The sequence below is a fragment of the Polypterus senegalus genome, chromosome 2 (assembly GCF_016835505.1).
Source record: "Polypterus senegalus isolate Bchr_013 chromosome 2, ASM1683550v1, whole genome shotgun sequence".
Taxonomy (NCBI): Eukaryota; Metazoa; Chordata; class Cladistia; order Polypteriformes; family Polypteridae; genus Polypterus; species Polypterus senegalus.
The window spans coordinates 213931652-213940732 of NC_053155.1; positions in this window are offsets into that span (position 1 = coordinate 213931652).

The window sequence follows — 9081 nt, forward strand, 5'->3', positions numbered from 1 at the left end:
AGTCGTGTCAGTCTAAACTCACATTTGCTATTCTAGAGCTTTGAAGACAAGTATAAGTCAGAAATCAACAATGAATGCCAGGCCATCAGTGGATACACTAATAAAGAGCCCTGCAGTTGGGATGTGGAAGGAGATTTGATTAAAACCAACTTCAACATGCAGATGATAGCCAGTGACAGGGCCAGCCAGTAGTCAAAGTTATACTAAGGCATCGTCATTAAGACGTTCACCACTGTGTCACCCAAATAAGACAAATTTAATCTATAATGCAATTTTTTTCATTTATAGATAGATAGATAGATAGATAGATAGATAGATAGATAGATAGATAGATAGATAGATAGATAGATAGATAGATAGATAGATAGATAGATAGATCATATTTGTTAATGTATTATGTTGAAAGAAAGAGAATCTCATTTACTCATTTTGAGTTTAAAACACATGGTGGGAAAATCTGTTTTGTGCAATTGGTGTAGTACATAATTTGGTTGGGATTGCATTCCTCAGACTATCTGTACAGATCAGAAACAGCAGGGAGACCAATGGTGACCTCCCTGAAGAACATCAGAGTCATCACAACGTAACGTCTCAGAGGTGTCTAACTGTTTATTACATGGCATGTGAACAATAAGTATTATACTTTGAAAACCCTACTTAATTAGATTATATCTTTTCACATCATCATCATCAGTTTCTTCTTTAGGGTGAGCAGTCAAATTCATCTAACTGAAGAAATCTTTCCTGGAATCATGCTGCCTTTCATTTTCTATTAGATGCATGGCTATCATCCCTTAAACCAAATTTTCCATTACTGTGTTTAACACTGATGTAGGTCCGTATAAAGAAGAAATGTAAACCTCTCTCCTCCTCCAGTTTTTGTCTGTACAAAGAGGTGAAACCACTGTAAACAATTATTTATTTACGGGAGGGAAGTGCGCATATTGTTAAACCACATCAGTTAGTTGTGCCTTGGAAACACAGTCCTCTTTCATATGTATGAGAGCAATAGGACAGAAGAGGCTTTGATGGCTACTAACATACAGTAAAAGGGGGTCCTAGGTGACACACTGTAAAACATATGGCTTTAGGGAGTTCATGAGCAAACAAATATAGAACTGCTGTGATAGTAACAAACTGATAATGCCATTTATTTACCAATGGCTGTTTTGCTCAGATATCAAAATTAAATTTTGATACAGAATATTTGTTTAATTATAACATTTACAAGTGGTTTCATTTAAAACGGTCCACATAATTATTGAATCAAATTTTGTTTATGAGTCTGTAATGATTATATTTTTATACCAGAACTCTGCTTTGATTGAAGGTTTACATGGTTTGTTATGTTAAAGTTAGAGAAATCATGTTTGTGCTTTAGAACTCTCATGTACAATATTTTCAGAACACTGCATGTCAGTTTAGGTATAAAGATCAATGGGATTAGAAAAAACATTAACATGAAAGAATCCGAAGAAAAAGTTAATATGAAATCTTACGACAAGACCTTAGTGTTGTAGTGTCACATCAAGGAGACTGGGGTTTATGTCCCGGGGGCTCCTTGTGCGGACTTTGCATTTGTTTCCTTCAGGTGTGCTGCAGTTTTCTTCCAAAGTCATGCAAGTTAGGTGGATTGGCTTTGTTAAATTAACCCCAATATGTGTGCATATGCGTGTGTGTGTGTGTTCATCTTGAGATCGATTGGCGTTCAGTTCCTCGATTGTACCTGCCTTACACATAATTCTCCAGCTCCCTGCAACTCAGCTCAGGATAAGCAGGTTTAGAAAATGGATGAATGGAGAGCCCTGAACAGATGTGAGTGTTTGAAGCTTTTGAAGAAGGAGGCCCATGCAGCTAACTACTGTTCTGATCATGGAGCAGGCGGAATGTCTCAGTATTCTGTGACAGGTAATATAAGCTCTATGTATTTCTCTTAATTTCACCAATGTTAATCACAACTAAACACATTATTCCAGTTGTAGTGATATCACAAATTATAAACGCTCATGCATAATCTGTCTTGATGTATACTCTTAACATGTTATTATAATCCAACACCCAATTTGATTTTTAAACAGGATGTATTGTATTGTCTGATTGACCACGAAACATACTCGTTTTGCAAAAAAAAAGGTTTTTCAAGCTCAATATTATTTTCAAACAGTATTTCCTTTAATGCCAAATTGGGTCACATAACATAACATCAGGTTAAGTAGTATGCATGCTTTTAAAAAAAAAAAAATTTATTGTCTTACCTTACTATAATGGAATTTTTTCTGATCAACGTGCCATATTATGCCAAGTAAATAGCACCCACTTACTGTAGTGATGAAGAATGTTGCAATTTAAGTGCATATTGTAACGCTTTCCAGTTCCTTATCCAGAGTCAGTTAGATCCTGGACATTCCTGATAATGACTTTACTACTGCAATCACTGTTTAGTATGTCATTGTGAGATGGTTATGCTGACCTAAGTGTTCTGTTTCCTCCAAACCAAGGCAACTGGGCAAAGTTAAAGAATCTACAAACTTGGCAGCAGATAGGACACTTCTCCATGTTCCTCTTGATCTGATAGTGGATGACAATATGTTCCTTGTCTCGATAGTGGCTTGTATGTTAAAATATTAGAAACTAGGTTATTTGTGTTGTGGGCAAATATTAGGCCTCAGATAAAATTTTCAGGGAGAAAATCTGGCTTTGAAACTGTCACAGTACTGTTTAGTATTTTCAGTTGGTGAAAATAAAAATTATTGCAACAAAACAAGGACTAGAAAGAACCATAGGCAGCGTTTTTGTGGCTTCATAGTTGACATTTCAGGTTTACTCTACACACTCTCAAACATTAAACCACAAGTCACTGTTATAGTTTCACATCTTCAGCTCATCTTTGTAAATGTCTGTGCGAAATCTTATTCTGACTGTTTGAAGAGGCAGCTTCCTTGACTAGAAAGACACCTCTGGGTTAGGGGATGTACAGTATACATTTTAATGTGAAAAACTATGACACATGGACTAACACAACGCACAAAATGAACTTCTTTAGAATTCTAACTTTAAAATCAGGCCAAGCTGTCACTGATAGTCCTAGTTATTAAAAAAAAAAACGGCCCGACTATCAGTAACTAACATTTTTCTTCTGAAACGGAGGCATCAAAAAACAATTAGAGATCAATGGAGATCACAATGTCTGGAACATCTGGGTCAGAATGGAAGTAGAGACCGGTTTTAAAATGATCTCACCTTAGTAGTGCTATAATTATACTTCCCCATAGGCCTATTTTCGAGCCCTGGCTCATTTACTCTCTTCTTGCACATTTTCCCTTTCTTTGTGTGCGTCTTCTCCTGCTGGTCTTGTTTAATCCATCAGAAAGCTGTGTTGAGTTCATTAGTGAGTGCTGTGTTGTGTGTCAAATGGTGGAATGGCATTTTATTGAGGAGTGCTTCTCAAAACCTTACACTGGAAGACCTGGGTTCGGTAAAAGAATGGATGGAAAAACTGATGATCCATTCTTTTCAAATCTGTTTAATCCAGTTCAGTTGTCAGATGCTGAAGCCTATCTTAATAACTATCATCCCTGAAAGAGAAAAGGCTTGCAATGAAAAAGGCAAATGGACCACAAGTCAAAAGAGATAGGTCCAGAGAATTATCTTAGAACAGCCAAAATGCCACAACAAAAGATCAGAAAACTACGAAACTGAAACCAAAAAATGAAAGTCAAAAATTTTAGTCAGAACTCAACAAAAGGTTATAATCTGAGATCTAAATTAGAATTACTTAAAACAAACCACAAGGGGTTGTGAGAATTTGTAAAATCCAAAAACTTGGACAACTGTGAATTGTGTGCAGCTATTTTTTATATCATGGCTGCCATGATACCAAAGATCACATCGCACATGTACCACATACCTAACAAATGGCAAAGGCAACTGTAAGCAACATGGCGATATCCATAAAAAGATAAAAATGAATCAGTCATTAAAAATATTAAATACAAATAATGATTTTAACATGTGAAAAGAATTAAAATGTTTCAAGATACCCACACTGTAGCACTGGGAAGAAGACAGCAACCTGATGGGGTTGGGGTGCTAGTTATAAATTAACTAATTCTGCATGTTTTTTAAAATTCAAATCACACATATTGGGACTCTGAAATAAGAATGTCCTCTCACACTGTTCTATAATGTAAAGAAGTTATTCAAGGTTTTCTAAAATGGTAATTGTCCCTGGTCCAAGGTGCTTGCGATGGTAATTTAGCTAGGAATGCTTAACTGCTGTACTTGAATGTGTTTATTATAATTACAATCACTGGCCATGATGGATGATCAAGTGTCCCCCAACTGGTGCACAATTCTTCCTCTGTAATTAATCAGTTATATGCAGTATTTAAATATTATAAATCTAGGATTTTGAAGAAAACAGAGTCAGAAATGATGTCAGTGCTGTTGATTTTTGTTTTCCTCTGGAGCTAAACAAATAAAATGACAGCTCGAACAAAGAGTGGTGCTGTGTGTTGTGCAGAGGATATCTGGTGTATCTTATATGAATTTAACATCCTTCTGGGTGCATCACAGCTGCCAGTCAAGGAACTTCAGGTTTAACCTGGCGCACTACTTTATACTGTATTTACAAATTAAAAATATCCATTTATACACTAAGAGTGAGCGTGGCTGTGATTTCAGAGTGCCATCAGAGATCAGTGTTTGCAGTTCTTGGAATTTATTGCACTTACTTACAAAAACGTTTAGGATATAAACCAGTTCAATGAGGACTTAGCATTATGTCCAAAATACATTTATCTGCTCAGGAGGGTCCTACTTCCTAACTTTCCATGGTGAAAGTAGCAGTTGCACATCCGTCCCACATGTGAAGTCTTGTTTCCATCAACTGCCCAAGAATTCTTGTTTGTGGTGACTTCTACTCCACGTATATTCATGTAATTGTCTATTAGGTTCTTTATAAAATTGAAACAAATCTTCTTGGTCCCCTGACTGTAACTACACAGGCCAAACAAACTATACAAAGTTGAATGGCACTCCACAATTAAACTCTACTATGATACATTTTTTAGATAGGTAATATATTATGTTTTGAGATTCAGTTCTAAAATAAACTTTAACTTCTTATTTTCTTTTTCATCTGACAGAAGTTAAAGTCAAATTCATATGCCTATAGGTAAAAATGTGTTATACTATAAAATAAAATCCGGTAACACTTTACATTAAGTGTCCATAATTACACTGTAATTACTGTGTAATTAACTGTATCAGTACAATGTAACTACGAGTTATTACTCCATACTTACTGTGTAATACAAAATAATGCTATAGTTAATTACATTGTTATTCCACAGTGCAAATAATTACAATGTAACAATTTATCACTGATCCAAAAACAAGTGTACTTACACAGTTACATTGTATCTGTACTTTCAAAATGTAATAAAAACATCAGGGTATGTAACTATAACTATATAACAGATATTCCATGGTCTGGGCAATTTTAATAGAGAACTGCAGTGATAACTGCATAGGTTTTCGATGATATTTCAAGGTCTGTTTTAAATGGTGAAAACACCTTTGCAAAATGCTTAAGGCTTTTGCCTCACAGATCCATTATCCTGAGATGGAATTCTGTCTAGAGATATGTGTGTAAAATTTGTACATTCTACCCATGTCTCCCTATGTCTTCTTCATGTATTTTACTGCCACATCCGAGCGACATGTAGGTTGGGTTACGTGGCCATACGTGTGAGAGCGTGACTGCTGTGGTATGTTTGTCAGTGGGCCTTGCAATGGGATGGCTCCACATCCTTGGCCGTTTCATGCCTTGTGCCCAGTGATGCTTGGAATGGCTCTGTGACCCTGTGTACCTTGATTGAATGATGCAAGTTTGGCAGTTGTGATGTTCGGCCCAGACACAGACAGGAGGACAGCGATGGTTCACCCAACACACGTTTATTATACATATTTACAACAATAAAGTGCACACACACATCCCCAGTACTTCATCCAAAGTCCAGGCCTTCCTATACAGTGCCTTCCTCAGGTCCGCCTCCACTCCTCTCCTCCTGAGCTCCGTCTCTCTTCCTCCCGGCTCCAGCCACTGAACAGAGGAAGGCGACCCCTTTTATAATCACCCAGACATGCTCTAGGTGCCTCCCGATAATCTTCCGCCGGCACTCCTCAGTGTGGCGGAAGTACCGGCTCCGCACCCGGAAGCACTCCAGGTGTCCCTGGTCATCTTCCACCCAGCACTTCCAGGTGTGGTGGAAGTGCTGAGGACCAGGGCTTTCCAGGCATTGGGGCGCACCCTGGCGGTGACCACAGGCCCCTAAAGGGTTGAGCTTCCAAGTTCAGTTCCCATGGTCCCCAAAGCCACCAGGGTGGTCGCCCCCTCGCGGTCTGGAGGAGGTGTAATCCCCCCTCCGGTCCTTCCGAGCATCCCGGCTGGGTGCCACCCCCACCCGCTTGCCACAGTAGAATGTTAGGGATGGGTATAATAATAGCCTAAAAATATTCAACAATAAATAATGTAACACAACTCCAAGAATGTGACAAATGTTTGTTTAAGCAAAACATGTCAAGGAGGTGCCCCTCTAGATTTTTACATTAAGTAGGCCATTCCAGTGTAAGTACAGAGTAAGTACATGGTAAGTACATTCTGTTCCCTGGGGAGTTATCATTGAAAACCTATCCAGTTATCACTGCAATTCTCCATTACAATTACCCAGACCATGGAACATCTGTTACATAGTTGTAGTTACATACCCTGATGTTTTTATTACATTTTGAAAGTACAGATACAATGTAATTATGTAAGTACACTAGTTTTTGGATCAGTGATAAATTGTTACATCGCAATTATATAAACTGTGGAATAACGATGACAACTGAGTAATTAACTATAGGGTTACTTTGTATTACAAAGTAAGTATGAAGTAATAACTCGTACTTACACTGTACTTATACAGGTAATTACATAGTAGTTACAGTGTAATTACGGACACTTCATGTAAAGTGTTACCAAAAATCCCCTCAGTCAATTCATCATACTTGAACCTTTTTTTAGTTGTGGACAAGGATTTAAAGTATCTGAGCAGTCTCCACAGTAAGACTAGGACTACTTATTTACAGTACACAACAGCCACATTATCTTTTCTAACTTTAGCTCTAAGTGATTATATGTAAGGCAAATCCATTTGTTTGTATTAAGGGTATAAAATTATAATGTTTCATGTTTATTCTGAAATTATAATATTTCATATTCAAAATGTTTTGTTTGAATACATATAAATGTGTGTTTAAAATTCTGGGGCCTAGATACATGTACTTATATATAATATGAGGTGGAGATCTGTACTCTTATAAAAATCCAGCAGTAACTGAGTGACCTGACCCAAGGCTTTGTGGCGCCAGACTAAGGTTAGACGTGGATGGTTAGTTTATTTATGTGGTCTGCAGGGGGCGGGGACAACAGACTTGAATCTCTAAGAAAAGTAATAGAAAAAAATACAAAATAATAAACTATATATAGCTCTTTGATATGTTTACAGTATATGGATGGATATATATATATATATATATATAAAATATTCAATTTATAAAAGCACATGAAGTCAGAAAGAAGGAAACACGATATGTGTGTGTGTGTTTGAATCTGTGTGTGTATCTGTGACACAGTGGTTTGGTTTTGTAAGCTTGAGTTTTTAAATGAGTCATTCCAGGCATTGTGGTACGTATGCATAGCAGCTTGTAAAGGCATGTGTGCACAGTATGGTTACTGGTTGGGGTACTGCTTTTCTTAACTTCATATATGAATCGACATGAGGTGATCGGCTGCACTGGCATATTTCCTGATGCACATGTTGATAGCATCAGTTTTAAATGTTTGACCTTGCCGCACATTTACCAGTGGCCGGTGCAGGTATACTGTATCTGTCTATTAGGCATGGGCATCTGTGGGGAAGGTACCCTCCCGATTTGTTTTTCAATATTGCTGTCTTTTTGATGGATCAGTCCTTTGTTATTTGTAATCACTCTATGAGAAAGTGATTCAGTTATATTTGCATCCAAAGTTCTCTGTCCACTTGAATCCCTCATATTTTAAATCATCATCCAAAGAAATTGTGCACTCACACCAGCAAAAAGTTTAAATTGCCTCACTGTCCAGAAATGATGACACTGGATGTTGTGTTTCAGAGCTGTATTTTGAGCTCTTGCTGTTTAAATGTGTTGCACTTTTGATTTTCGCTATTATTACATGAAAAAGGTTTACAAAGAAAATTAACAAGAAGACTGTGACTGATCCCCCCACCATCCACTCCTCTCACCGTTCAAATGCAGCTCAGTTTTTCAAACAGTAAGTAACCATTCTTTTAAAATTGTATTTTGGTAAGCATTACATCTATTAAGTGTTTTAAGTGTTCATTTATATCACAGCATATGTCCATTCCATGTCATTTGTTTCTAAAAGAAAATAAAATCATTGTGTTTACTTTTGTACTTCAATTAAACATACACACTGAATCTATGAAGTATTAAACAAGAAGGTCATTACTGTTTTATTTGCTCGATATGATGCAGAAATCCTTGGTGGACTATGATAAAGGTGTTTCTGTTTGTGTACACATTTTAATAACCTCCAGTGCTTGAAATCAGCTGTAGTACTGGCACCACTTCCAATTTTTACTCAGAGTACCAGCCATATTTCTCATAGGTACACAGTTTTAGTGGTGTTTGAAGTTCCACAGGGACCCGACATTCCTCTCACTTAAATCAACTGCTATTGTGTTATTGTATTGCTGCACTGCTCAAAGCTTCACAGGGGACCACCCCTCTTCAATAGAATATTATTGTATTGCAGAGCTTAGATATCACAGGGACTCCCCAGTCTTCAGACTGAATCGTATTTTATTGCAGTACTCAAAGTTTCAAGAGGAGCCCTTCACCCCTCCAGCCTACTGATAGAATGCAAGTATATTACAATAAACAGAGTACTGCCAGGGTTACCAGATGTGTGTGTTTTCTGCCAAATATGGCTATTTTCAAAAGTGTTGTGCAGGTAAAAATATTAATTTG